Source organism: Cynocephalus volans, chromosome 3 (genome assembly GCF_027409185.1).
Source record: "Cynocephalus volans isolate mCynVol1 chromosome 3, mCynVol1.pri, whole genome shotgun sequence".
Taxonomy (NCBI): domain Eukaryota; kingdom Metazoa; phylum Chordata; class Mammalia; order Dermoptera; family Cynocephalidae; genus Cynocephalus; species Cynocephalus volans.
This window is the reverse complement of record NC_084462.1, coordinates 56,428,752-56,441,096: the sequence shown is the minus strand read 5'-3', so window position 1 is coordinate 56,441,096 and position 12,345 is coordinate 56,428,752. Positions and strand designations below refer to the sequence as shown.

Genomic DNA, 12,345 nt, shown 5'->3' with positions numbered 1-12,345 from the left:
CAACATATGGAACAGTGTATGTCATATAGTAAATGCTCGGTGAATACTTACTGAATGAACAAAAAGTTAGATTTAGCTCAATCTTATTGTGCTATTCAAATCCTCATTTATATCGGATTGAGAGTTCTCCTGACTAAGTTCTTCCTCGCAGCTGGCATTCACCCTTCAGGTTATACAGGAGTACCTTGGAGATATTGCAGGTCTAATTCCAGACCACCACAATAAAGCAAATATTGCAATAAAGCAAGTCATGGGAATTTTTTGGTTTCCCAGTGCATATAAAAGTTATGTTTACATTACACGGTAGACTATTCAGTATGCAAGAGCATTATGTCTAAAAACGTACATTCCCTAATTAAAAACACTTTATTAGTAAAAAATGCTAATGACTACCTGAGCCTTCAGTGAATCATAATCTTTGAACTGGTGGAAGGTCTTGACCTTAAGTGGATGGCTGCTGACTGATCAGTGTGGTGGTGGCTGCTAAGGTTTGGGTGGCTGTGGCAATTTCTTAAAATAAGACAACAATGAAGTTTGCTGGATCAATTGACTCTTCCTTTTATGAAAGGTTTCTCTGTAGCATGTGATGCTGTTTGATAGCATTTTACCCACAGTAGAACTTCTTTCAAAATTGGAGTCAGTCCTCTCAAACCCTGATGCTGCTTTATCAATGAAGTGTATGTAGTATTACAAATGCTTTGTTGTCATTTCAACGGTGTTCACAGCATCTTCCCCAGGAGTATATTCCACCTCAAGAAACCACTTTCTTTGCTCATGCCTAAGAAGCAACTCTCATCTGTTCAAATTTTATCATGAGATTGCAGCAATTCAGTCACATCCTCAGGCTCCACTTGTGATTCTAGTTCTCTTGCTATTTACACCACATCTGCAATTACTTCCTCCACTGAAATCTTGAACCCCTCAAAGTCATCCATGAGGGTTGGAATCAACTTCTTCTAAACTCCTATTAATGTTGATATGTTTATTTCCTCCGACAAATCATAAATGTTCTTAATGGCATCTAGAATGGTGAATCCTTTTTAGAAGGTTTTTAATTTACTTTGTCTAGATCCAGAGGAATCAGAATCTATGGCAGCTATAGCTTTATGAAATGTATTTCTTAAATAATAAGACTTGAAAGTCCAAATGACTCTTTGATCCATGGGCCGCAGAATGGATGTTGTGTTAGCAGGCAGGAAAATGACATTAATCTGCTTGTACATCTCTACCAGAGCTCTTGGGCAGCCAGGTACATTGCCAATGAGCAGTCATATTTGAAAGGAATCTTTTTTTTCTGAGCAGTAGGTCTCAAAAGTGGGCTTAAAATATTCAATAAACCATGCTATAAACAGAAGTGCTGTCATGCAGGCTTTGTTTTTCCATTTATAGAGCGTAAGCAGAGTAGATTTAGCATAATTTCTCAGGGCCGTAGGATTTTCAGAACGGTAAAGCACTGGCTTCAATTTAAAGTAACCAGCTGCATTAGCCCCTGATAAGAGAATCAGCCTGTCCTTTGAAGCTTTGAAGCCAGACATTGACTTCTCCTTTTTATCTCTGAAAATCCTAGATGGCATCTTCATCCAATATAAGGCTTTTTAATCTGTATTGAAAACCTATTGTGTAGTGTAGCCACCTTCATCAGTGATCTTACCTAGGTCTTCTGGATCAGTTGCTGCAGCTTCTGCATTAGCACCTGCTGCTTCACCTTGCACTTTCCTTCAACCTCATGAACTGACCTCTGCGAGCTTCACACTTTGCTTCTGCAGCTTCTTTGCTTCTCTCAGTCTTCACAGAATTGAATAGAGCTAGAGCCTCACTCTGGATTAGGCTTTGGCTTAAAGGAATATTGTGGCTGGTTTGATCTTCTCTCCAGACCACGAAAACTTTCTTCATATCAGCAATTAGGCTGTTTCACTTTCTTATCATTTATGTGCTCACTGGAGTAGCACTTTCAGTTTCCTTCAGGAACTTTTCCTTTGCATTCACAACTTGCCTAACTGGTGCAAGAGGCCTAGTTTTCAGCTTATATTGGATTTTAACATGGCTTCTTCACTAAGTTTAGTGAGGGAATCACTTCTAGCTTTTGATTTAATGTGAGAGAGTGTGACTCTTCCTTTCACTTGAACACTTAGAGGCCATTGTAGGGTTATTGATTGGCCTAATATCAATATTTTAAAAATATACTTATTTCTTCTTATTATTATTTACATTCTAAGATGTTGCTGTGCTCGGGGACCTAGGGTACTTCCAACAGTAGTAAGCTGGTCATTGCTGAGCTGGATGCAGACATAGGGGGGCATGGCTGAGACCGTTGGCCCCCAACCACCCCAGCTTGGGGACCCGGGGCACTTCCAGTGGTGGCCTGGTGGTCATCACTGGGCTGGATGTGGATGTCAGAGGGATGTGACTGAGGCCCTCAGCCCCCTGCCACCCCGGCTTGGAAGCCCAGGGCACTTCTGGTGGCAGCCTGGTAATTTCAATATTTCTGTATCTCAGGGAATAGGGAGGCCCGAGGAGAAGGAGAGAATTGGGGGAACGATCAGTCAGTGGCACAGTGAGAACACACACAACAGTTGTTAAGTTTGCCATCTTATATGGGCATGGTTCATGGTGCCCCCAAACAATTCCAATAGTAACATCAAAGATCACTGATCACAGATCACCATAACAGCTACAATAATAATGAGAAAGTTTGAAGTATTGCAAGAATTACAAAAATGTGATACAGAGACAAAGTGTGAGCTTATGCTGCTGGATAAATGGTGTTAGTAGACTTGTTCCAGGCAGGGTTGCCACAAACCTTCAATTTGTAAAAAACACAGTATCTGTGAAGTGTGATAAAGCAAAGAGCAATAAAACAGGTATGTCTGTAGATCTAAGGGCATAAATCCCCCACTGTGGAGATGCCCTTTCCTTCACTTCCAAACTACGGTGTCTCTGCCTACAAGCTTCATGCCTTATTCAAAAGTACTGGAAAAGGGAGGATAAAGGGTGACTTTTATTGGAGACTTCCTTGTGCTCAGGGGCCTTGGGTCAGAGAATGGGCTTCAATAGAGCAGGAAGTGCTGTATGCAAATAGAAAACACTTTCACTGCATAAGGGATCAAAATATGACACTTTGGCATAAGGATTACTTTGAGCTGGAGGCAAATGAGAATCAGCAGATGCAGAAAGAAACCTTCATGGAGCTTCCCTTATCTGACTAAATCCCTTCTCCCAGGGAAGTGAAAAAGAGAGAAAGTTGGTGCCAAGATGGACCTGTACGAATAACTTAACTCCTATTTTCCCCCATATATTTACCTTCTCATAGTTTGCTGCTCTTGGAAGCCTAAAACCCTTTTCTTTTATCTTGTCACTTCTCTACAAATTTATTGTTCTTAGCTCAGATGTCATATAAGCTCAAGTTCTAACCACCCCTTTGAGTTACTCATCACTGAGGTTCTCCAGCATGATGTGCTCTGTATAAGTTAAGAAACTTCTATTTGTTTTTCTCTTGTTAATCTGTCTTTTGTCAGTCTACTTTGCAGGGCCCCAGCTGGAGGATCTAGGAGGGTAAAGGGAAAAGGCTTCACCTTCCCCTACAACTGTAACAACGCAAAGTTTTTTCTTAGGTGTTGAATTCAACAGCTTATGTACCACTGCAAGACTCTGGCTGCGTTGCTGAGGGGCAACCTTTAGCCACAGGCAGTGGGGAATCATTAAAATATATAAAAGCCCCAAGAGTGGGACATTTTCAGGGACTCCGGGTATATCAGGGGAAACATTTACCTTGAACTTGAGAAGAACTTTTAATAAAATGCTTATTTTTTGTATTTTGGTCTGATAATTTCTAAGAGTCTCCCACTATGATGACAGCTTTATGCACTGATTATTAAATTTCTCAGTTTTTCATGTTTATATATTGATTGTACCTTTTATTGATGTAAAATATCTTTTTATCCTTTAATCTTTTTTTTCACTTAAATTCTATTATTGGCTGCAGTTAAACTTGCTTCATTTTGTTTATTTTATTACCATTTGCCTGGTATAGCTTTTATATCTCTTGTCAATGGATTTTTTTAAGCCAATATGTCAGTTTCTGTTTTAAATAGGTGAATTTATTTCATTCATATTTATTGTGATTGAGACTTTGTTTGAACTCATTTCATTCATCTTATATTTTTCCCAGTGAACCTCAAGTATATGTATTTGGATTAATTTTTATCTTTGATTCATAATACACTCTCCAAATAGGGCCTGGTTACCTTTAATAATATGGTAAGTATCCATTAACCCATCACCTAAAATAAAAGCAAGAATCATGACAATAATTTAGATCTAGCTATATGTTTCCCACCTCTATATCTCTCTTTCAGATTTCTCCCTAGATAAGCATTGTCCTGAATTCTGTGTTCATAATTTCCTTCATATAATTTTACTGCAATTATATGTATACCTTAAAAGTATATGTTTTTGTTCTACTTTATAAAAAGGGTACATGCTGCATGTAATCTTTTGGACTGTACTTTTTCACTTTATATTTTACTTCTTCTTTTTTTTTTTTTTTAAAGATGACCGGTAAGGGGATCTTAACCCTTGACTTGGTGTTGTCAGCACCACACTCTCCCAAGTGAGCTAACTGGCCATCCCTATATAGGGATCCGAACCCATGGCCTTGGTGTTATCAGCACCACACTCTCCTGAGTGTGCCACAGGCCGGCCCTTATATTTTACTTCTAATTTTTCTTTTTTTCTTGGTCTTTGGAAGTTTCTTCAGGATATAACTTTTTTTTTTTTCAGAAAAATTCTCAGTACCTGGGGAATTCTTTCAAACTTAACCCTTTTAATTTTTTTTTTCAGTCTATAGGCCCCATCATGATTATTTTCAGGTTTTTGATATTTTGAATAATGCTGCTATGAACATTCTTATGTATTTCTGGGTATGCATGTGCAAGAGTTTCTCGTGTGTGTGTGTGTGTGTGTGTGTGTGTGTGTGTGTGTGTGTGTGTGTATTTATATGAGCAGACTTGCTGGGCCGCAAAGATTGTGTGTTTTCTAAAGTGGTTGCATCAATTTATATTCTCACCAATGATGTTTAAGAGATATTATGCATTCATATACTCTCTAATGCTTGATTATGTCAGCGTTTTAAATTTTTGCCCATCAAATTTATGTAAAATAATATCTTTTTGGTCTTGATTTGCATTTACCTAATCATTAATAATTTTGAATAACTCTTTATATATTTACTTATATAGGTGGCTCCCTTTTTATAAAATGCTTATTCATGTCTTTTGCCCATTTTTTAATTGGACTGTTTATCCTTTTACATTAATTATTTAAAGTTCTTTATTCATTCTTTTCTTTTTTTTTAAAGGTGACCGGTAAGGGGATCTTAATCCTTGACTTGGTGTTGTCAGCACCATGCTCTCCCAAGTGAGCCACAGGCCAGCCCTTCTTTATCCATTTTTGAGCTGAATTCTTTGTCAGTATATTTGCTTTCTTTAAATTTTCCTTTAAATTGCTTTCCTTAAGTTTTCCTTGAACTTTCTTAATTTTAATGTAGTTATATTGTCAATCTTATATTTTATTGTTAATGGGTTTTTTTGTTTGTTAGGTTGGTTTTTTGTATCTGTTTCAATGTTTTTTGTAGCTTGATTCAGAAATCTTTCCTTATTCTATGTTCTAAAGGACAGTTCTTTAAGTTTCCTGCTAAAAAATTTTCCAGTTTTGTTTTGACACCTAAGGTCTTAATTCTTCTGGAGTTAATTTTTGTATGTGATGTGAGGTAGGGATCCTGTCTTTTCCTACACAAATAGTCATTTTTTCAGCTCCTTTCCCACTGATTTGATGGAGTATCTCTGTCATTTAGAGCACTAAATGTCTACATCAAAGAAGATCTCAAATAAACAATGTCATGTTTATTTATGTTATGTTAATGTTATGTTACACTAATGTTATGCCTCCAGGAAATAGAAAAGAAAGAACAAACTAAGCCCAAAGTTAGCAGAAGGAAAGAAATAATAAAGATCAGAGCAGAAACAAATGAAATAGAGACTAGTCATTATGGAAATTTAAGATAAATAGAACAGAATCATATTAAAACAATGTGTCCATGATGACTTCTTTAATCCATGAGTTATTTAGCAGTATGTTTTAAAGTTTCCAAACATGTGGGGATTTTTAAATTATTTTTTTGTAATAATTTTTAATTTAACTATGTTTTGCTCAGAGATTATGACCTATATAATACCCATGCATTGAAAAAATGGGAAAGAGAAATTGTATTCTCTCAGTGTTGGATGCAGAACTCTCTCTATATTTATTAGGTAAAACTTGCTATTTGTGCTGTTCAAACATTCTATATCCTTGCTGAGTTTTTTTTCTGCTTGACCTATTTAAGAGAGTTGTAATGGAATCTTCCACTTTGATGGTACCTTAAGAATTTATCCCTACATTTTTATCAATTTTTGCTTAATGTACTTTATTAGGTGCATACAAGTTTAAAATTGCTATAACTTCTTGGAGAATTGTGTCATTTATCATAATACAATGATCCTCTCCTAAAAATCATTTTATCTAATATTAATATGATTACACCATCTTTCTTTTAGTTTATATTTGCCCAATATGTCTTTTTTCATCCTTTTACTTTCAACACTTGTATGTCCTTACTGTTTGGGTAGGTTTCACATAAATAGTATATAACTGAATTTTTAAAAGTCCAATATTTGCCTCATTATCTTTTATTTATTTATTAAAATTTGTTTATTATTATTATTATTATTTTACATTCTAAGATGTTGTTGAGGACCAGTTGGCTGGGGGAGTAGGAGAGGGGGATTGGGTGGGAGGAAGAGGAAAGAGGGAGGAATCTCATTATCTTTTAAAGGAGCAGTTTTTACCTTTAAAAATTATTTAAGGGGCCGGCCTGTGGCTCACTTGGGAGAGTGCGGTGCTGACAACACCAAGGCCACGGGTTCGGATCCCTATATAGGGATGGCTGGTTAACTCACTTGGGAGAGCGTGGTGCTGACAACACCAAGTCAAGGGTTAAGATCCCCTTACCAGTCATCTTTTTAAAAAATTTTTTAAAAATTATTTATGTAATTGGAAGTGTTCCTACCAACTTATTTTAATTTTTCCTTATTTTTTAAAAAACTGATATCTGTATTTCCCTTTAAGGTGACAATTGCCCCATCATATCAATATTATGAGTATGTTTGCCTTTTGCTTTCATCTTAATTTTTTTAAGACAAATTTGAGAGGAACAGGTAAAAGGGTATGAAAATCAACTACAATGTATATTGAGAAGAAAAAAAAAAACCAGATTGCACAGTAGCATGAGTTAGGTATGTCATTCCATGAATAAAACATTTTTCATGTGAAAAGGTAAAAAAAAAAGATGACCAGTAAGGGGATCTTAACCCTTGACTTGGTGTTGTCAGCACCATGCTCTCCCAAGTGAGCCACGGGCTGGCTTCAAGTTTGATCACTTTTAACTCTTTTTTTTTTGCAGCTGGCGGGTACAGGGATCAAACCCTTGACCTTGACCTTGGTGTTATCATGTTTTAACTCTTATAACTCTTATAGCACCTACTGGATTTGTCTCTCCTAATATTTAAATACTTTATTTAAAAGTATTTCCAGTGTAGATCTTTCTATGATGATCCTTCTCAGGCCTGGCACGTCTGATAATGTTTTTTATCATGCCCTCATACTTGAGTAAAAGTTTGGCTGCATGTCAAATTTTAGGTTTCTAAATTCTTTTCTTTCAGTAGTTTGAAAATAAGGCTCCATTATTGTCTTTTTGCATCCAGTACTGGTGTTGAAGAATTGATGTAAATCTGATTTTTGTTCCTCTGATGCAATCTATTCTTTCTCTCACAAACTTTAAAAAGTCTCTCTGTCATTGATGTTCTTAAATTTCACTGTTGTTTCTGTAGGTGTGGGCTTTCCTTATCTCTCTTCTTTGACCTTCATTGTCCATTTCAGTCTGAAATCATTCATCTTAGCTTAATTCCGATTAATTTATCTCCATTATTTTTTTCAATTATTACCTTCTCTGAAATTTTTTCTCTTTTTCTTCTGGATTTTTATCTATTTTTCCCGTTTAACTATGTTTTCTATTAGCAATACTTTTTTGTGGTAGGCAGAATAATGTCCTCACAAAGATGTCCACGCCCTAATCCCCAGAACCTGTGAATATGTTATTTCACATGCCAAAGGGGAATTAAGGAAGCAGATGAAATGAAGTTTGCTAACTAGCTGACTTTAAAATAAGGAGCTCACCCTGAATTATCCTGGTGGGCCAGTATAACAATGAGGGTCCTTAAATGCGGAAGAGGACAGTGGAAGTGTCATGTCAGACTGATATGGTGTGAGAAAGACGATCACAGTGGTTTAGAAGAAGAGGGAAGGCAACACAAGCCCAGGAACACGAGCAGCCTCTAGAAGCTGGAAAAGGCAAGAAAATGGATTCTCCCCTACAGTTTCCAAAAAGAATGCAGCCCTGCCCACACCTTGAGTTAGTCCAGCAAGACCTATTTTGGATGTTTAACTTCTGGAACTGTAAGATATTTTTTGTGTTGCTTTAAGCCACAAAGTATGTGGTAATTAGTGATAGCAGCAATAGGAAAACACTTTTTTTCTTAATGAATTTTCTTTTAAGAATTGTTTTTCTTGTTTCTTTCTCTATCGTTTGTTGAACTGATCACATTTTCTTCGTTCCATTTTTTTCTCACTAAGGGTTTGTAAGCTATATATCCTATTTCTCTTATTCTGGTAGTTACCCTTAATTTTTTCACCTTTTATCAATGTTATACATGCACTTAGTGTAAGAGTCAAATCACTGTATAAGTTTTGTTATGAGGAACAGCAATCTCCTTCTCCCCCTCATCATTTCCTCCTCCTCAGAGGAAACCACTTTTATTCCTTTAGCTGATTTTTTTCATATTTACTTCTTTATTTCTAAATAATATGTATGTATTGCTACTTCTTGATTTTTCAGTTTTAGTCATCATCTGTTGATTTACCACCATAGAGGATGAAGATTGAACTCTATCACTATCAGTACACACACACACACACACACACACACACACACACACACACACACACACACACACACACACACACACACACACCCCTTCCAGGTTCTTGCAAGCTGATAGGAGTAGGAATGAATAATTTTAGTACGTTCACACAGTGGAATATTATAAAGCTCTGAAAATGAATAACTACAGAGCCAGTCAACAACAGGTATGAATCTGGACAGTATGAGTATTATAATGAGTGAAAAAAGCACATCTCAGATGACCACACAGAGTGGTACCCTTTTTATAAGATTCTAAATGAAGTAAAAGAAAACAATACATTTCCCGCATATGTGGTAAAACTATTTTTAAAAAGCAAATAAGTTATCAACACAAAATTCAGGATGGTGCCTGCCTTTAGTTGGGGGAGGCTGGGGAATGGGAAAAACAAGGATTCCATAGATAGTTATTGGCTAGACGGGTGGTTGATTCACAGGTTCATTACATAAAAAAAAAAAAAAAAAAAAAAAAAAAAAAAACATAAATGCACACATGAGCAAATCAAAGTAAACAAAATGAAAGTGATAATGCATGGGTTAAACAATGATAGTGTGTTCTTAACTATATAAAAGTATGTAGTTTTAGGGCTGGCCCTGGCTCACTTGGGAGAGTGTGGTGCTGATAACACCAAGGCCACGGGTTCGGATCCCAATAGGGATGGCCGGTTAGCTCACTTGGGAGATCGTGGTGCTGACAACACCAAGTCAAGGGTTAAGACCCCCTTACCGGTCATCTTAAAAAATAATAATAATAAATAAGTAAAAGTATGTAGTTTTTTAAATCATATATAGTTTTTTTTTGTTGTTTTTTTTTTTACCATATATAGTTTTTTTTTTACCATGCATCATGGTAAAATTTTTGAAAAGTTTCATCAAATTAAATTGTTTTGTAAATAATTTCCTCTCTATTTTCTCTGTTTCCTCTTTCTGGACTAATGAAAGCTCCTGGATTGATTCTATTTTCTGTTTTCTTTTCTATTTTCCATCTCTTTGTCTCTGCTCTATTTTCTTTCTTTTTTTTTAAATTGAAACATAATTAATTGTGGGGTACAGCTTGAATATCAATACCTGTGTTCTTTGCTCTATTTACTGGGAGATTTCCTCCACTTTAAGTTTCCAACCTTTAATTTACTGTAATGTTTTTAATTTCCAAAAGCTCATTTTTTAATTCCATGAATGTTTCTTTTCTGTGGTATCTTTCTTTGCAGTATATCCATGTCCAACTTCTGCTCTAGGATTCAGATTTCTTGGGTCTGCTGCATTATCTGCCACTTGTCAATCTATTGTCTTGCTATTGTCGTCTCTACTGCTCTCCACTTCTTTGTGGGTATAAGGCTCTTAAACAATACTTTGTTATAATTTAATTGGGTTTTTTTTTCCAGGATGTTCTCTACCCTGGAAATTTTGACATAAATATTTAAAACTATATTTATATATAAATCTCTATTTTTTAATATGAATATATGTCATACCTTCAAATAAAGCAAGAAATCTTTTTCTTCCCTCCCTCATCCCTTCCTCTCTTCCCACCTCCCAAGTTGAATAATCAGAGATTCTTATTCAAGAGGTTTTTTTTTTTTAAATTAACACCTTTGACATATTAAAAAGTTTTCCTGCTTCTTTGCCCAACACTCCATCTTATATCTCACACTTCCCCTTTGGATTTTGTAATAATTATCTTTTGCTGCATAAAACATCTCCCCACATTTAGTGATTTAAAACAAAAAGCATATATTATTTCATAGTTTCTGTACATCAGGATACAGGCATGGCTTATCTGCTCCAGGGTCTCTCATGGGCTTGCAGTCAAGGACTGGGATCTCATCTGAAGGTCTGATTGGCGAAGGATCCAGAATTTAGTTCCTTTTGGGCTGTTGGACTGAGGGTCTCAGTTCCTAGCTCGATGTTGGCTGGAGGCCTCCCTCAAGTCCTTGCCATGTGGGCCTCTCCATAGAGCAGCTCACATGTTGGCTGGCTTCCTCTGAGCTAGCGAAGAGAGAATCTGCTAGCAAAACGGAAGTCAGAACCTTTACTGTGTTCTGTTGGCTAGAATCAAGGCAAATGTCCCATCCACACTCATGGGGAAGGGACTACACAAGGGAGTGAACACCAAGAAGCAGGGATCACTGGGGGCCACCTCAGTGTCTGTCTGCCACAGATTTCTGTTTTTTCTTGTTGAAGTACATCCTCTAATACTTTGTTCATATGTGGTTCTTAGGTTGAAAATGGACTTGCCTTGTTCTCCCACAGGTAGTATGGATAGGGATAGAATTCTAGACTCAGTGTTTTTGCCCTTCAGAACTTTGCTATTATCTTCTCATATCCAATGTTGACAAAAGAAAGGCTGATGTCTATCTAATTTTTTGTCCCTTTTTAGTTGATCTGTTTTCCCTCTTTAGGCTTTCTCTTTTATCTTTGGTGTTATGAAATGTCACCACACTGTCTCCAAGTGTAGATCATTTGTTTATTTTTCTCTTTTAGTTTTTGATTGACAAATAAAAATTGTATATATTTATGTGTACATGTGTTCTGAAATATATATTCATTGTGGAATAGCTAATTAACATATGCATTACCTCACATACTTATTATTCATGTGAGAACACTTAAAACTACTCTCAGCAATTTTCCAGTATATAATACATTGTTATCAACCTTAGTCACCGCGTTGTACAATAGATCTCTTGAACTTATGCCTCCCGTCTAACTGAAATTTTGTATCCTTTGACCAATATCTTCCCAGCCCCCGCACCACTCCAGCTTCTGTTAACCACCATTGTACTCTCCGCTTCTACAAGTGTGACTTTTTTAGAGTCCACACATAAGTGAGATCAGGCAGTATTTGTCTTTCTGTGCCCGGCTTATTTCACTTAACATAATGTCCTCCAGGTTCATCCATGTTGTTTCAAATGACAGGATTTCCTTCTTTTTTAAGGTTGAATAGTATTCCACTGTGTGTATATATACCATATTTCCTTTACCCATTTATCCATTGATGGACACATAGGTTGATTCCATGTCTTGGCTATTGTGAGTAATGTTGCAATGAACAGGAGAGTGCAGACATCTCTTCAACATACTGATTTCATTTCTTTGGTTATACACCCAGTAGTGGGATTGCTGAATCATGCGGTAGTTTTATTTTTAGTTTCCTGAGGAATCTCTATACTGTTTTCCATAATGGCTATGCGAATTTACATTTCCACCAACAGTGGACAAAATACTCGTCATCTTTCATCTTTTTGATAGATCTTATTTTTTCCTTTTTTTGT

At 36.3% G+C, this 12,345-nt stretch overlaps 1 pseudogene; it reads right to left on the bottom strand.

The window, feature by feature from the left end:
* Positions 1-382: 382 nt before the first annotated feature.
* Positions 383-2,139, bottom strand: LOC134372542 (tigger transposable element-derived protein 1-like; annotated as a pseudogene).
* Positions 2,140-12,345: the final 10,206 nt, after the last annotated feature.